General features: G+C 61.9%; 13 non-coding genes and 1 pseudogene across 13 annotated transcripts; all 14 read left to right on the top strand.

The window, feature by feature from the left end:
• The first annotated feature begins 464 nt into the window (after nucleotides 1–464).
• On the top strand, nucleotides 465–655 carry LOC138235744 (U2 spliceosomal RNA). Its single transcript, XR_011188295.1, has one exon. It is a non-coding gene; the product is annotated as a U2 spliceosomal RNA (small nuclear RNA).
• Nucleotides 656–1,452: 797 nt separating this feature from the next.
• LOC138235743 (U2 spliceosomal RNA) lies at nucleotides 1,453–1,643 on the top strand. Its single transcript, XR_011188294.1, has one exon. It is a non-coding gene; the product is annotated as a U2 spliceosomal RNA (small nuclear RNA).
• Nucleotides 1,644–2,445: 802 nt separating this feature from the next.
• On the top strand, nucleotides 2,446–2,636 carry LOC138235742 (U2 spliceosomal RNA). Its single transcript, XR_011188293.1, has one exon. It is a non-coding gene; the product is annotated as a U2 spliceosomal RNA (small nuclear RNA).
• Nucleotides 2,637–3,438: 802 nt separating this feature from the next.
• LOC138235741 (U2 spliceosomal RNA) lies at nucleotides 3,439–3,629 on the top strand. The gene has a single exon (XR_011188292.1). It is a non-coding gene; the product is annotated as a U2 spliceosomal RNA (small nuclear RNA).
• An 802-nt stretch (nucleotides 3,630–4,431) lies between these two features.
• LOC138235740 (U2 spliceosomal RNA) lies at nucleotides 4,432–4,622 on the top strand. Its single transcript, XR_011188291.1, has one exon. It is a non-coding gene; the product is annotated as a U2 spliceosomal RNA (small nuclear RNA).
• A 796-nt stretch (nucleotides 4,623–5,418) lies between these two features.
• On the top strand, nucleotides 5,419–5,609 carry LOC138235739 (U2 spliceosomal RNA). Its single transcript, XR_011188290.1, has one exon. It is a non-coding gene; the product is annotated as a U2 spliceosomal RNA (small nuclear RNA).
• Nucleotides 5,610–6,407: 798 nt separating this feature from the next.
• LOC138235738 (U2 spliceosomal RNA) lies at nucleotides 6,408–6,598 on the top strand. The gene has a single exon (XR_011188289.1). It is a non-coding gene; the product is annotated as a U2 spliceosomal RNA (small nuclear RNA).
• Nucleotides 6,599–7,400: 802 nt separating this feature from the next.
• Nucleotides 7,401–7,591, top strand: LOC138235765 (U2 spliceosomal RNA). Its single transcript, XR_011188314.1, has one exon. It is a non-coding gene; the product is annotated as a U2 spliceosomal RNA (small nuclear RNA).
• Nucleotides 7,592–8,393: 802 nt separating this feature from the next.
• On the top strand, nucleotides 8,394–8,584 carry LOC138235764 (U2 spliceosomal RNA). The gene has a single exon (XR_011188313.1). It is a non-coding gene; the product is annotated as a U2 spliceosomal RNA (small nuclear RNA).
• Nucleotides 8,585–9,386: 802 nt separating this feature from the next.
• On the top strand, nucleotides 9,387–9,577 carry LOC138235759 (U2 spliceosomal RNA). Its single transcript, XR_011188310.1, has one exon. It is a non-coding gene; the product is annotated as a U2 spliceosomal RNA (small nuclear RNA).
• An 801-nt stretch (nucleotides 9,578–10,378) lies between these two features.
• LOC138235748 (U2 spliceosomal RNA) lies at nucleotides 10,379–10,569 on the top strand. Its single transcript, XR_011188299.1, has one exon. It is a non-coding gene; the product is annotated as a U2 spliceosomal RNA (small nuclear RNA).
• An 800-nt stretch (nucleotides 10,570–11,369) lies between these two features.
• LOC138235763 (U2 spliceosomal RNA) lies at nucleotides 11,370–11,512 on the top strand (annotated as a pseudogene).
• A 1,119-nt stretch (nucleotides 11,513–12,631) lies between these two features.
• LOC138235761 (U2 spliceosomal RNA) lies at nucleotides 12,632–12,814 on the top strand. The gene has a single exon (XR_011188312.1). It is a non-coding gene; the product is annotated as a U2 spliceosomal RNA (small nuclear RNA).
• Nucleotides 12,815–13,618: 804 nt separating this feature from the next.
• On the top strand, nucleotides 13,619–13,809 carry LOC138235737 (U2 spliceosomal RNA). The gene has a single exon (XR_011188288.1). It is a non-coding gene; the product is annotated as a U2 spliceosomal RNA (small nuclear RNA).
• The last annotated feature ends 1,531 nt before the right edge of the window (nucleotides 13,810–15,340 follow it).

Here is a 15,340-nt window from a genome sequence, read left to right as displayed (position 1 = left end):
TCGACAGCCGGGCGGTTTCCCTCCAAAAAACTTAGTATATACACCTTTTTTTCCGGCAGGCGGGCAGGCGCGCGCGTCTGTGTGTGTGTGTGTCCCCGTCCCTCCCGAGAGAGCGCTGCCCCTTGCCTCTGCCCGCAGGTGCCGACGGTCCGCTTTCGCTTGCAGCTCGCTCGGCACAGCTGCTGCTGGTGGGAGGGGCCTAAGCTAAGGAGGCCGGGCGGCTGGCGCCCCCTGCGGCTGCGGTCGTTGTCGGGCCGTTGACAGAAGATCAAAGAGCAGGGCCCCCGCCCGGGACTGGCAGGAAGGCAGCCAGGCAGGCAAGAGAGAGGGGGAGCAGAGTCCCGCTTTGAGGCCTCTGGCTGCAGGGAGGCCGGCAGCTGCGCGGGTCCCGGGCTCCAGAGGAGTCGGCCTGCGCCACTGTGCGCCAGCGGAACGCCCGCGCGTCGCTCCGCGCCTTTGTGGGCATCGCTTCTCGGCCTTTTGGCTAAGATCAAGTGTAGTATCTGTTCTTATCAGTTTAATATCTGATACGTCCCCCATCGGGGGACCACATATTAAACGGATTTTTGGAACAGGGAGCTGGATCAGGAGCTTGCTCCGTCCTCTCCACGCATCGGCCCGGTATTGCAGCGCCTCCGGGAGCGGTGCACCACCTTCTCTCAGCGGTGAAAAGACAGACGTAGCAAGCAAGCAAGCGAGGTGGACTGGAGCTCCTTCTTCTCGGGTCTCGTCTCTCGTCCATCTGTGTGTCTCTCTCTCCCCCTCCCCCTCCCCGTCTCCGTTCCCGTGCTCCCTCTGTGCACTTTCCCGCGTCTCGACTCTCTGGGCAAGCAGGCCGGCCCCCTTTTTCGGCTCCCGTGCGTTTTCCCTCCAAAAAACTTAGTTTTTTCAGCCTTTTCCCAGGGAGGCAGGCGTGGCTGTGTGTGTGTGTGTGTGTGTGTGTGTGTGTGTGTGTGTGTGTGTCCCCGTCCTCGCAGGCGGGCCCCTTTCGACAGCCGGGCGGTTTCCCTCCAAAAAACTTAGTATATACACCTTTTTTTCCGGCAGGCGGGCAGGCGCGCGCGTCTGTGTGTGTGTGTGTCCCCGTCCCTCCCGAGAGAGCGCTGCCCCTTGCCTCTGCCCGCAGGTGCCGACGGTCCGCTTTCGCTTGCAGCTCGCTCGGCACAGCTGCTGCTGGTGGGAGGGGCCTAAGCTAAGGAGGCCGGGCGGCTGGCGCCCCCTGCGGCTGCGGTCGTTGTCGGGCCGTTGACAGAAGATCAAAGAGCAGGGCCCCCGCCCGGGACTGGCAGGAAGGCAGCCAGGCAGGCAAGAGAGAGGGGGAGCAGAGTCCCGCTTTGAGGCCTCTGGCTGCAGGGAGGCCGGCAGCTGCGCGGGTCCCGGGCTCCAGAGGAGTCGGCCTGCGCCACTGTGCGCCAGCGGAACGCCCGCGCGTCGCTCCGCGCCTTTGTGGGCATCGCTTCTCGGCCTTTTGGCTAAGATCAAGTGTAGTATCTGTTCTTATCAGTTTAATATCTGATACGTCCCCCATCGGGGGACCACATATTAAACGGATTTTTGGAACAGGGAGCTGGATCAGGAGCTTGCTCCGTCCTCTCCACGCATCGGCCCGGTATTGCAGCGCCTCCGGGAGCGGTGCACCACCTTCTCTCAGCGGTGAAAAGACAGACGTAGCAAGCAAGCAAGCGAGGTGGACTGGAGCTCCTTCTTCTCGGGTCTCGTCTCTCGTCCATCTGTGTGTCTCTCTCTCCCCCTCCCCCTCCCCGTCTCCGTTCCCGTGCTCCCTCTGTGCACTTTCCCGCGTCTCGACTCTCTGGGCAAGCAGGCCGGCCCCCTTTTTCGGCTCCCGTGCGTTTTCCCTCCAAAAAACTTAGTTTTTTCAGCCTTTTCCCAGGGAGGCAGGCGTGGCTTGTGTGTGTGTGTGTGTGTGTGTGTGTGTGTGTGTGTGTGTGTGTGTGTCCCCGTCCTCGCAGGCGGGCCCCTTTCGACAGCCGGGCGGTTTCCCTCCAAAAAACTTAGTATATACACCTTTTTTTCCGGCAGGCGGGCAGGCGCGCGCGTCTGTGTGTGTGTGTGTCCCCGTCCCTCCCGAGAGAGCGCTGCCCCTTGCCTCTGCCCGCAGGTGCCGACGGTCCGCTTTCGCTTGCAGCTCGCTCGGCACAGCTGCTGCTGGTGGGAGGGGCCTAAGCTAAGGAGGCCGGGCGGCTGGCGCCCCCTGCGGCTGCGGTCGTTGTCGGGCCGTTGACAGAAGATCAAAGAGCAGGGCCCCCGCCCGGGACTGGCAGGAAGGCAGCCAGGCAGGCAAGAGAGAGGGGGAGCAGAGTCCCGCTTTGAGGCCTCTGGCTGCAGGGAGGCCGGCAGCTGCGCGGGTCCCGGGCTCCAGAGGAGTCGGCCTGCGCCACTGTGCGCCAGCGGAACGCCCGCGCGTCGCTCCGCGCCTTTGTGGGCATCGCTTCTCGGCCTTTTGGCTAAGATCAAGTGTAGTATCTGTTCTTATCAGTTTAATATCTGATACGTCCCCCATCGGGGGACCACATATTAAACGGATTTTTGGAACAGGGAGCTGGATCAGGAGCTTGCTCCGTCCTCTCCACGCATCGGCCCGGTATTGCAGCGCCTCCGGGAGCGGTGCACCACCTTCTCTCAGCGGTGAAAAGACAGACGTAGCAAGCAAGCAAGCGAGGTGGACTGGAGCTCCTTCTTCTCGGGTCTCGTCTCTCGTCCATCTGTGTGTCTCTCTCTCCCCCTCCCCCTCCCCGTCTCCGTTCCCGTGCTCCCTCTGTGCACTTTCCCGCGTCTCGACTCTCTGGGCAAGCAGGCCGGCCCCCTTTTTCGGCTCCCGTGCGTTTTCCCTCCAAAAAACTTAGTTTTTTCAGCCTTTTCCCAGGGAGGCAGGCGTGGCTTGTGTGTGTGTGTGTGTGTGTGTGTGTGTGTGTGTGTGTGTGTGTGTGTCCCCGTCCTCGCAGGCGGGCCCCTTTCGACAGCCGGGCGGTTTCCCTCCAAAAAACTTAGTATATACACCTTTTTTTCCGGCAGGCGGGCAGGCGCGCGCGTCTGTGTGTGTGTGTGTCCCCGTCCCTCCCGAGAGAGCGCTGCCCCTTGCCTCTGCCCGCAGGTGCCGACGGTCCGCTTTCGCTTGCAGCTCGCTCGGCACAGCTGCTGCTGGTGGGAGGGGCCTAAGCTAAGGAGGCCGGGCGGCTGGCGCCCCCTGCGGCTGCGGTCGTTGTCGGGCCGTTGACAGAAGATCAAAGAGCAGGGCCCCCGCCCGGGACTGGCAGGAAGGCAGCCAGGCAGGCAAGAGAGAGGGGGAGCAGAGTCCCGCTTTGAGGCCTCTGGCTGCAGGGAGGCCGGCAGCTGCGCGGGTCCCGGGCTCCAGAGGAGTCGGCCTGCGCCACTGTGCGCCAGCGGAACGCCCGCGCGTCGCTCCGCGCCTTTGTGGGCATCGCTTCTCGGCCTTTTGGCTAAGATCAAGTGTAGTATCTGTTCTTATCAGTTTAATATCTGATACGTCCCCCATCGGGGGACCACATATTAAACGGATTTTTGGAACAGGGAGCTGGATCAGGAGCTTGCTCCGTCCTCTCCACGCATCGGCCCGGTATTGCAGCGCCTCCGGGAGCGGTGCACCACCTTCTCTCAGCGGTGAAAAGACAGACGTAGCAAGCAAGCAAGCGAGGTGGACTGGAGCTCCTTCTTCTCGGGTCTCGTCTCTCGTCCATCTGTGTGTCTCTCTCTCCCCCTCCCCCTCCCCGTCTCCGTTCCCGTGCTCCCTCTGTGCACTTTCCCGCGTCTCGACTCTCTGGGCAAGCAGGCCGGCCCCCTTTTTCGGCTCCCGTGCGTTTTCCCTCCAAAAAACTTAGTTTTTTCAGCCTTTTCCCAGGGAGGCAGGCGTGGCTTGTGTGTGTGTGTGTGTGTGTGTGTGTGTGTGTGTGTGTGTGTGTGTGTCCCCGTCCTCGCAGGCGGGCCCCTTTCGACAGCCGGGCGGTTTCCCTCCAAAAAACTTAGTATATACACCTTTTTTTCCGGCAGGCGGGCAGGCGCGCGCGTCTGTGTGTGTGTGTGTCCCCGTCCCTCCCGAGAGAGCGCTGCCCCTTGCCTCTGCCCGCAGGTGCCGACGGTCCGCTTTCGCTTGCAGCTCGCTCGGCACAGCTGCTGCTGGTGGGAGGGGCCTAAGCTAAGGAGGCCGGGCGGCTGGCGCCCCCTGCGGCTGCGGTCGTTGTCGGGCCGTTGACAGAAGATCAAAGAGCAGGGCCCCCGCCCGGGACTGGCAGGAAGGCAGCCAGGCAGGCAAGAGAGAGGGGGAGCAGAGTCCCGCTTTGAGGCCTCTGGCTGCAGGGAGGCCGGCAGCTGCGCGGGTCCCGGGCTCCAGAGGAGTCGGCCTGCGCCACTGTGCGCCAGCGGAACGCCCGCGCGTCGCTCCGCGCCTTTGTGGGCATCGCTTCTCGGCCTTTTGGCTAAGATCAAGTGTAGTATCTGTTCTTATCAGTTTAATATCTGATACGTCCCCCATCGGGGGACCACATATTAAACGGATTTTTGGAACAGGGAGCTGGATCAGGAGCTTGCTCCGTCCTCTCCACGCATCGGCCCGGTATTGCAGCGCCTCCGGGAGCGGTGCACCACCTTCTCTCAGCGGTGAAAAGACAGACGTAGCAAGCAAGCAAGCGAGGTGGACTGGAGCTCCTTCTTCTCGGGTCTCGTCTCTCGTCCATCTGTGTGTCTCTCTCTCCCCCTCCCCCTCCCCGTCTCCGTTCCCGTGCTCCCTCTGTGCACTTTCCCGCGTCTCGACTCTCTGGGCAAGCAGGCCGGCCCCCTTTTTCGGCTCCCGTGCGTTTTCCCTCCAAAAAACTTAGTTTTTTCAGCCTTTTCCCAGGGAGGCAGGCGTGGCTTGTGTGTGTGTGTGTGTGTGTGTGTGTGTGTGTGTGTGTGTGTCCCCGTCCTCGCAGGCGGGCCCCTTTCGACAGCCGGGCGGTTTCCCTCCAAAAAACTTAGTATATACACCTTTTTTTCCGGCAGGCGGGCAGGCGCGCGCGTCTGTGTGTGTGTGTGTCCCCGTCCCTCCCGAGAGAGCGCTGCCCCTTGCCTCTGCCCGCAGGTGCCGACGGTCCGCTTTCGCTTGCAGCTCGCTCGGCACAGCTGCTGCTGGTGGGAGGGGCCTAAGCTAAGGAGGCCGGGCGGCTGGCGCCCCCTGCGGCTGCGGTCGTTGTCGGGCCGTTGACAGAAGATCAAAGAGCAGGGCCCCCGCCCGGGACTGGCAGGAAGGCAGCCAGGCAGGCAAGAGAGAGGGGGAGCAGAGTCCCGCTTTGAGGCCTCTGGCTGCAGGGAGGCCGGCAGCTGCGCGGGTCCCGGGCTCCAGAGGAGTCGGCCTGCGCCACTGTGCGCCAGCGGAACGCCCGCGCGTCGCTCCGCGCCTTTGTGGGCATCGCTTCTCGGCCTTTTGGCTAAGATCAAGTGTAGTATCTGTTCTTATCAGTTTAATATCTGATACGTCCCCCATCGGGGGACCACATATTAAACGGATTTTTGGAACAGGGAGCTGGATCAGGAGCTTGCTCCGTCCTCTCCACGCATCGGCCCGGTATTGCAGCGCCTCCGGGAGCGGTGCACCACCTTCTCTCAGCGGTGAAAAGACAGACGTAGCAAGCAAGCAAGCGAGGTGGACTGGAGCTCCTTCTTCTCGGGTCTCGTCTCTCGTCCATCTGTGTGTCTCTCTCTCCCCCTCCCCCTCCCCGTCTCCGTTCCCGTGCTCCCTCTGTGCACTTTCCCGCGTCTCGACTCTCTGGGCAAGCAGGCCGGCCCCCTTTTTCGGCTCCCGTGCGTTTTCCCTCCAAAAAACTTAGTTTTTTCAGCCTTTTCCCAGGGAGGCAGGCGTGGCTTGTGTGTGTGTGTGTGTGTGTGTGTGTGTGTGTGTGTGTGTGTGTCCCCGTCCTCGCAGGCGGGCCCCTTTCGACAGCCGGGCGGTTTCCCTCCAAAAAACTTAGTATATACACCTTTTTTTCCGGCAGGCGGGCAGGCGCGCGCGTCTGTGTGTGTGTGTGTCCCCGTCCCTCCCGAGAGAGCGCTGCCCCTTGCCTCTGCCCGCAGGTGCCGACGGTCCGCTTTCGCTTGCAGCTCGCTCGGCACAGCTGCTGCTGGTGGGAGGGGCCTAAGCTAAGGAGGCCGGGCGGCTGGCGCCCCCTGCGGCTGCGGTCGTTGTCGGGCCGTTGACAGAAGATCAAAGAGCAGGGCCCCCGCCCGGGACTGGCAGGAAGGCAGCCAGGCAGGCAAGAGAGAGGGGGAGCAGAGTCCCGCTTTGAGGCCTCTGGCTGCAGGGAGGCCGGCAGCTGCGCGGGTCCCGGGCTCCAGAGGAGTCGGCCTGCGCCACTGTGCGCCAGCGGAACGCCCGCGCGTCGCTCCGCGCCTTTGTGGGCATCGCTTCTCGGCCTTTTGGCTAAGATCAAGTGTAGTATCTGTTCTTATCAGTTTAATATCTGATACGTCCCCCATCGGGGGACCACATATTAAACGGATTTTTGGAACAGGGAGCTGGATCAGGAGCTTGCTCCGTCCTCTCCACGCATCGGCCCGGTATTGCAGCGCCTCCGGGAGCGGTGCACCACCTTCTCTCAGCGGTGAAAAGACAGACGTAGCAAGCAAGCAAGCGAGGTGGACTGGAGCTCCTTCTTCTCGGGTCTCGTCTCTCGTCCATCTGTGTGTCTCTCTCTCCCCCTCCCCCTCCCCGTCTCCGTTCCCGTGCTCCCTCTGTGCACTTTCCCGCGTCTCGACTCTCTGGGCAAGCAGGCCGGCCCCCTTTTTCGGCTCCCGTGCGTTTTCCCTCCAAAAAACTTAGTTTTTTCAGCCTTTTCCCAGGGAGGCAGGCGTGGCTTGTGTGTGTGTGTGTGTGTGTGTGTGTGTGTGTGTGTGTGTGTGTGTGTCCCCGTCCTCGCAGGCGGGCCCCTTTCGACAGCCGGGCGGTTTCCCTCCAAAAAACTTAGTATATACACCTTTTTTTCCGGCAGGCGGGCAGGCGCGCGCGTCTGTGTGTGTGTGTGTCCCCGTCCCTCCCGAGAGAGCGCTGCCCCTTGCCTCTGCCCGCAGGTGCCGACGGTCCGCTTTCGCTTGCAGCTCGCTCGGCACAGCTGCTGCTGGTGGGAGGGGCCTAAGCTAAGGAGGCCGGGCGGCTGGCGCCCCCTGCGGCTGCGGTCGTTGTCGGGCCGTTGACAGAAGATCAAAGAGCAGGGCCCCCGCCCGGGACTGGCAGGAAGGCAGCCAGGCAGGCAAGAGAGAGGGGGAGCAGAGTCCCGCTTTGAGGCCTCTGGCTGCAGGGAGGCCGGCAGCTGCGCGGGTCCCGGGCTCCAGAGGAGTCGGCCTGCGCCACTGTGCGCCAGCGGAACGCCCGCGCGTCGCTCCGCGCCTTTGTGGGCATCGCTTCTCGGCCTTTTGGCTAAGATCAAGTGTAGTATCTGTTCTTATCAGTTTAATATCTGATACGTCCCCCATCGGGGGACCACATATTAAACGGATTTTTGGAACAGGGAGCTGGATCAGGAGCTTGCTCCGTCCTCTCCACGCATCGGCCCGGTATTGCAGCGCCTCCGGGAGCGGTGCACCACCTTCTCTCAGCGGTGAAAAGACAGACGTAGCAAGCAAGCAAGCGAGGTGGACTGGAGCTCCTTCTTCTCGGGTCTCGTCTCTCGTCCATCTGTGTGTCTCTCTCTCCCCCTCCCCCTCCCCGTCTCCGTTCCCGTGCTCCCTCTGTGCACTTTCCCGCGTCTCGACTCTCTGGGCAAGCAGGCCGGCCCCCTTTTTCGGCTCCCGTGCGTTTTCCCTCCAAAAAACTTAGTTTTTTCAGCCTTTTCCCAGGGAGGCAGGCGTGGCTTGTGTGTGTGTGTGTGTGTGTGTGTGTGTGTGTGTGTGTGTGTGTGTGTCCCCGTCCTCGCAGGCGGGCCCCTTTCGACAGCCGGGCGGTTTCCCTCCAAAAAACTTAGTATATACACCTTTTTTTCCGGCAGGCGGGCAGGCGCGCGCGTCTGTGTGTGTGTGTGTCCCCGTCCCTCCCGAGAGAGCGCTGCCCCTTGCCTCTGCCCGCAGGTGCCGACGGTCCGCTTTCGCTTGCAGCTCGCTCGGCACAGCTGCTGCTGGTGGGAGGGGCCTAAGCTAAGGAGGCCGGGCGGCTGGCGCCCCCTGCGGCTGCGGTCGTTGTCGGGCCGTTGACAGAAGATCAAAGAGCAGGGCCCCCGCCCGGGACTGGCAGGAAGGCAGCCAGGCAGGCAAGAGAGAGGGGGAGCAGAGTCCCGCTTTGAGGCCTCTGGCTGCAGGGAGGCCGGCAGCTGCGCGGGTCCCGGGCTCCAGAGGAGTCGGCCTGCGCCACTGTGCGCCAGCGGAACGCCCGCGCGTCGCTCCGCGCCTTTGTGGGCATCGCTTCTCGGCCTTTTGGCTAAGATCAAGTGTAGTATCTGTTCTTATCAGTTTAATATCTGATACGTCCCCCATCGGGGGACCACATATTAAACGGATTTTTGGAACAGGGAGCTGGATCAGGAGCTTGCTCCGTCCTCTCCACGCATCGGCCCGGTATTGCAGCGCCTCCGGGAGCGGTGCACCACCTTCTCTCAGCGGTGAAAAGACAGACGTAGCAAGCAAGCAAGCGAGGTGGACTGGAGCTCCTTCTTCTCGGGTCTCGTCTCTCGTCCATCTGTGTGTCTCTCTCTCCCCCTCCCCCTCCCCGTCTCCGTTCCCGTGCTCCCTCTGTGCACTTTCCCGCGTCTCGACTCTCTGGGCAAGCAGGCCGGCCCCCTTTTTCGGCTCCCGTGCGTTTTCCCTCCAAAAAACTTAGTTTTTTCAGCCTTTTCCCAGGGAGGCAGGCGTGGCTTGTGTGTGTGTGTGTGTGTGTGTGTGTGTGTGTGTGTGTGTGTGTGTGTCCCCGTCCTCGCAGGCGGGCCCCTTTCGACAGCCGGGCGGTTTCCCTCCAAAAAACTTAGTATATACACCTTTTTTTCCGGCAGGCGGGCAGGCGCGCGCGTCTGTGTGTGTGTGTGTCCCCGTCCCTCCCGAGAGAGCGCTGCCCCTTGCCTCTGCCCGCAGGTGCCGACGGTCCGCTTTCGCTTGCAGCTCGCTCGGCACAGCTGCTGCTGGTGGGAGGGGCCTAAGCTAAGGAGGCCGGGCGGCTGGCGCCCCCTGCGGCTGCGGTCGTTGTCGGGCCGTTGACAGAAGATCAAAGAGCAGGGCCCCCGCCCGGGACTGGCAGGAAGGCAGCCAGGCAGGCAAGAGAGAGGGGGAGCAGAGTCCCGCTTTGAGGCCTCTGGCTGCAGGGAGGCCGGCAGCTGCGCGGGTCCCGGGCTCCAGAGGAGTCGGCCTGCGCCACTGTGCGCCAGCGGAACGCCCGCGCGTCGCTCCGCGCCTTTGTGGGCATCGCTTCTCGGCCTTTTGGCTAAGATCAAGTGTAGTATCTGTTCTTATCAGTTTAATATCTGATACGTCCCCCATCGGGGGACCACATATTAAACGGATTTTTGGAACAGGGAGCTGGATCAGGAGCTTGCTCCGTCCTCTCCACGCATCGGCCCGGTATTGCAGCGCCTCCGGGAGCGGTGCACCACCTTCTCTCAGCGGTGAAAAGACAGACGTAGCAAGCAAGCAAGCGAGGTGGACTGGAGCTCCTTCTTCTCGGGTCTCGTCTCTCGTCCATCTGTGTGTCTCTCTCTCCCCCTCCCCCTCCCCGTCTCCGTTCCCGTGCTCCCTCTGTGCACTTTCCCGCGTCTCGACTCTCTGGGCAAGCAGGCCGGCCCCCTTTTTCGGCTCCCGTGCGTTTTCCCTCCAAAAAACTTAGTTTTTTCAGCCTTTTCCCAGGGAGGCAGGCGTGGCGTGTGTGTGTGTGTGTGTGTGTGTGTGTGTGTGTGTGTGTGTGTCCCCGTCCTCGCAGGCGGGCCCCTTTCGACAGCCGGGCGGTTTCCCTCCAAAAAACTTAGTATATACACCTTTTTTTCCGGCAGGCGGGCAGGCGCGCGCGTCTCGTCTGTGTGTGTGTGTGTCCCCGTCCCTCCCGAGAGAGCGCTGCCCCTTGCCTCTGCCCGCAGGTGCCGACGGTCCGCTTTCGCTTGCAGCTCGCTCGGCACAGCTGCTGCTGGTGGGAGGGGCCTAAGCTAAGGAGGCCGGGCGGCTGGCGCCCCCTGCGGCTGCGGTCGTTGTCGGGCCGTTGACAGAAGATCAAAGAGCAGGGCCCCCGCCCGGGACTGGCAGGAAGGCAGCCAGGCAGGCAAGAGAGAGGGGGAGCAGAGTCCCGCTTTGAGGCCTCTGGCTGCAGGGAGGCCGGCAGCTGCGCGGGTCCCGGGCTCCAGAGGAGTCGGCCTGCGCCACTGTGCGCCAGCGGAACGCCCGCGCGTCGCTCCGCGCCTTTGTGGGCATCGCTTCTCGGCCTTTTGGCTAAGATCAAGTGTAGTATCTGTTCTTATCAGTTTAATATCTGATACGTCCCCCATCGGGGGACCACATATTAAACGGATTTTTGGAACAGGGAGCTGGATCAGGAGCTTGCTCCGTCCTCTCCACGCATCGGCCCGGTATTGCAGCGCCTCCGGGAGCGGTGCACCACCTTCTCTCAGCGGTGAAAAGACAGACGTAGCAAGCAAGCAAGCGAGGTGGACTGGAGCTCCTTCTTCTCGGGTCTCGTCTCTCGTCCATCTGTGTGTCTCTCTCTCCCCCTCCCCCTCCCCGTCTCCGTTCCCGTGCTCCCTCTGTGCACTTTCCCGCGTCTCGACTCTCTGGGCAAGCAGGCCGGCCCCCTTTTTCGGCTCCCGTGCGTTTTCCCTCCAAAAAACTTAGTTTTTTCAGCCTTTTCCCAGGGAGGCAGGCGTGGCTTGTGTGTGTGTGTGTGTGTGTGTGTGTGTGTGTGTGTGTGTGTGTGTCCCCGTCCTCGCAGGCGGGCCCCTTTCGACAGCCGGGCGGTTTCCCTCCAAAAAACTTAGTATATACACCTTTTTTTCCGGCAGGCGGGCAGGCGCGCGCGTCTGTGTGTGTGTGTGTCCCCGTCCCTCCCGAGAGAGCGCTGCCCCTTGCCTCTGCCCGCAGGTGCCGACGGTCCGCTTTCGCTTGCAGCTCGCTCGGCACAGCTGCTGCTGGTGGGAGGGGCCTAAGCTAAGGAGGCCGGGCGGCTGGCGCCCCCTGCGGCTGCGGTCGTTGTCGGGCCGTTGACAGAAGATCAAAGAGCAGGGCCCCCGCCCGGGACTGGCAGGAAGGCAGCCAGGCAGGCAAGAGAGAGGGGGAGCAGAGTCCCGCTTTGAGGCCTCTGGCTGCAGGGAGGCCGGCAGCTGCGCGGGTCCCGGGCTCCAGAGGAGTCGGCCTGCGCCACTGTGCGCCAGCGGAACGCCCGCGCGTCGCTCCGCGCCTTTGTGGGCATCGCTTCTCGGCCTTTTGGCTAAGATCAAGTGTAGTATCTGTTCTTATCTTCGGCTTCGTCTGGGGCGGCAGGTACGAGTCCATCACCAGAAACCGGATGTGTCAGCCGGTCGAGGAAGGGGGTCGAGATGTCCCACATTTCCCCCTGAAACTCGACTGCATCTTCTTCTGCAACCTCTGTCGGGCGCTGCGGGAGCCCATCGGCCACAAGTACCAGTACTTTGTCAGGCTGTGGCTCTCCATCCCGATGAGGCACTTGGTCCAGTGGTCAAACACTGGGCCCAAGGCAGAGAGGCGACCGGAGTTCTACACCCACGCTGTCAAGTGGAGCAGGAGGTACGAGGCCACGAGACAGCCAGAGCTCTGCACCAACCACAGAGCTCTGTACAAAGAGGTGAGGGGGCACCTGGTCGCCAACGAAAGGCTGCGAGTTCCCAGACAAGTCTGGGAAAGGACGCAGCCGAAAGAAAAGGGGCCCGCCTGCGAGGACGGGGACACACACACACACACACACACACACACACACACACACACACACACACAAGCCACGCCTGCCTCCCTGGGAAAAGGCTGAAAAAACTAAGTTTTTTGGAGGGAAAACGCACGGGAGCCGAAAAAGGGGCCAAGGAGGCAGAGAGAGAGAGGGAGAGCGAGAGAGAGAGGGAGCGGATAGCGCTTCCGAGTCTCGAGGTGGAAAGCAAGCACCGCGGGCAGGCCACGTGTACCTACTCCCAGCCAAGAGGCCAAGGAGGCAGAGAGAGGGAGAGAGAGAGAGAGAGGGAGCGGATAGCGCTTCCGAGTCTCGAGGTGGAAAGCAAGCACCGCGGGCAGGCCACGTGTACCTACTCCCAGCCAAGAGGCCAAGGAGGCAGAGAGAGAGGGGGAGAGAGAGAGAGCGAGAGAGAGAGGGAGCGGATAGCGCTTCCGAGTCTCGAGGAAGAAAGCAAGCACCGCGGGCAGGCCACGTGTACCCACTTCCAGCCAAGAGGCCAAGGAGGCGGAGCAAGAGAAAGGGGGAGGGGAGAGGAGAGGAGAGAGCAGAGAGAGAGAACGTTGATGCCGGATTCCACCCGGCTCAGCTGCTGCTTGGCCTTAACCCCCTAGGCTCAACCTAGAGCGATACCAGCTCAAGCACTCTTCAGAATCTTCGATCGCCTTCTAGACCTCTGGCAAGACAAGAACTGCGGGCATGCCACTTGAACTTGATCTTAGCCAAAAGGCCGAGAAGCGATGCCCACAAAGGCGCGGAGCGACGGAGCGGCCCCTTTGTTGGCTAAGATCAAGTGTAGTATCTGTTCTTATCAGTTTAATATCTGATACGTCCCCCATCGGGGGACCACATATTAAACGGATTTTTGGAACAGGGAGCTGGATCAGGAGCTTGCTCCGTCCTCTCCACGCATCGGCCCGGTATTGCAGCGCCTCCGGGAGCGGTGCACCACCTTCTCTCAGCGGTGAAAAGACAGACGTAGCAAGCAAGCAAGCGAGGTGGACTGGAGCTCCTTCTTCTCGGGTCTCGTCTCTCGTCCATCTGTGTGTCTCTCTCTCCCCCTCCCCCTCCCCGTCTCCGTTCCCGTGCTCCCTCTGTGCACTTTCCCGCGTCTCGACTCTCTGGGCAAGCAGGCCGGCCCCCTTTTTCGGCTCCCGTGCGTTTTCCCTCCAAAAAACTTAGTTTTTTCAGCCTTTTCCCAGGGAGGCAGGCGTGGCTTGTGTGTGTGTGTGTGTGTGTGTGTGTGTGTGTGTGTGTGTGTGTGTGTGTCCCCGTCCTCGCAGGCGGGCCCCTTTCGACAGCCGGGCGGTTTCCCTCCAAAAAACTTAGTATATACACCTTTTTTTCCGGCAGGCGGGCAGGCGCGCGCGTCTGTGTGTGTGTGTGTCCCCGTCCCTCCCGAGAGAGCGCTGCCCCTTGCCTCTGCCCGCAGGTGCCGACGGTCCGCTTTCGCTTGCAGCTCGCTCGGCACAGCTGCTGCTGGTGGGAGGGGCCTAAGCTAAGGAGGCCGGGCGGCTGGCGCCCCCTGCGGCTGCGGTCGTTGTCGGGCCGTTGACAGAAGATCAAAGAGCAGGGCCCCCGCCCGGGACTGGCAGGAAGGCAGCCAGGCAGGCAAGAGAGAGGGGGAGCAGAGTCCCGCTTTGAGGCCTCTGGCTGCAGGGAGGCCGGCAGCTGCGCGGGTCCCGGGCTCCAGAGGAGTCGGCCTGCGCCACTGTGCGCCAGCGGAACGCCCGCGCGTCGCTCCGCGCCTTTGTGGGCATCGCTTCTCGGCCTTTTGGCTAAGATCAAGTGTAGTATCTGTTCTTATCAGTTTAATATCTGATACGTCCCCCATCGGGGGACCACATATTAAACGGATTTTTGGAACAGGGAGCTGGATCAGGAGCTTGCTCCGTCCTCTCCACGCATCGGCCCGGTATTGCAGCGCCTCCGGGAGCGGTGCACCACCTTCTCTCAGCGGTGAAAAGACAGACGTAGCAAGCAAGCAAGCGAGGTGGACTGGAGCTCCTTCTTCTCGGGTCTCGTCTCTCGTCCATCTGTGTGTCTCTCTCTCCCCCTCCCCCTCCCCGTCTCCGTTCCCGTGCTCCCTCTGTGCACTTTCCCGCGTCTCGACTCTCTGGGCAAGCAGGCCGGCCCCCTTTTTCGGCTCCCGTGCGTTTTCCCTCCAAAAAACTTAGTTTTTTCAGCCTTTTCCCAGGGAGGCAGGCGTGGCTTGTGTGTGTGTGTGTGTGTGTGTGTGTGTGTGTGTGTGTGTGTGTGTCCCCGTCCTCGCAGGCGGGCCCCTTTCGACAGCCGGGCGGTTTCCCTCCAAAAAACTTAGTATATACACCTTTTTTTCCGGCAGGCGGGCAGGCGCGCGCGTCTGTGTGTGTGTGTGTCCCCGTCCCTCCCGAGAGAGCGCTGCCCCTTGCCTCTGCCCGCAGGTGCCGACGGTCCGCTTTCGCTTGCAGCTCGCTCGGCACAGCTGCTGCTGGTGGGAGGGGCCTAAGCTAAGGAGGCCGGGCGGCTGGCGCCCCCTGCGGCTGCGGTCGTTGTCGGGCCGTTGACAGAAGATCAAAGAGCAGGGCCCCCGCCCGGGACTGGCAGGAAGGCAGCCAGGCAGGCAAGAGAGAGGGGGAGCAGAGTCCCGCTTTGAGGCCTCTGGCTGCAGGGAGGCCGGCAGCTGCGCGGGTCCCGGGCTCCAGAGGAGTCGGCCTGCGCCACTGTGCGCCAGCGGAACGCCCGCGCGTCGCTCCGCGCCTTTGTGGGCATCGCTTCTCGGCCTTTTGGCGAAGATCGGGAGGAGGATTACGACCGGAGCGACGACCTTGCGGATCAGGATTTGCCTGTGGACTACATCTCGACTTTTGGATTCGTTTTTGATCGTGTGGATTGCCTTGGATTTTCCTTGTGTTTGGACCGGAGGGGACCCTTCGAGGAGCTGGCCTGGAGGCCTCCTCCAGGATGGCGGAAGGGTTTGGCTCCTTCGACCGGCCCGGGGAGGCTCCCAGACTGAAATGGACTCTGCGGTTTCGCTGGATGAGAGGGGGAGAACCGCCCGGTAGACGTGAGTTTGAAGATTATGTCTTGTTTGGGTGTTTGGGCCTACAAGCGGAAGATATTCTATGTGCACAAGGGAATAGACTGCTAAAGTATATGGATGTTACCTTCAGGGATGAGGAAATCTATAAGAGGGTGTCGGCACGGTACGAAGAGAAGAAGGAAGAGCAATTTCTAAGGGATTTTGAAGTGCTGGGCTGTTATTATGACAACTTTAGAGTTGTGATAGTGCATATGTATGACCCATTTTTGAGTGATGACGATGTGACAGCTTTTTTGCTGAGGCACGTCTCGGTCCTCAGTCCACCGGAGAAAATCATTGATAGTCGAAACGTCTGGGCAGGGAAAAGGAAGTATAGGGTGAAGCTTCGGTCAGACGCACGTGGGGCAGGGGGTTTTCATCACCCACCGGCCTCCTTTTCGTTTGGAGCCAGTAGGGCG

This window comes from Lepisosteus oculatus, unplaced genomic scaffold (assembly GCF_040954835.1).
Source record: "Lepisosteus oculatus isolate fLepOcu1 unplaced genomic scaffold, fLepOcu1.hap2 HAP2_SCAFFOLD_820, whole genome shotgun sequence".
NCBI classification, from domain to species: Eukaryota; Metazoa; Chordata; class Actinopteri; order Semionotiformes; family Lepisosteidae; genus Lepisosteus; species Lepisosteus oculatus.
This window is presented reverse-complemented; position numbering and strand designations above follow the sequence as displayed.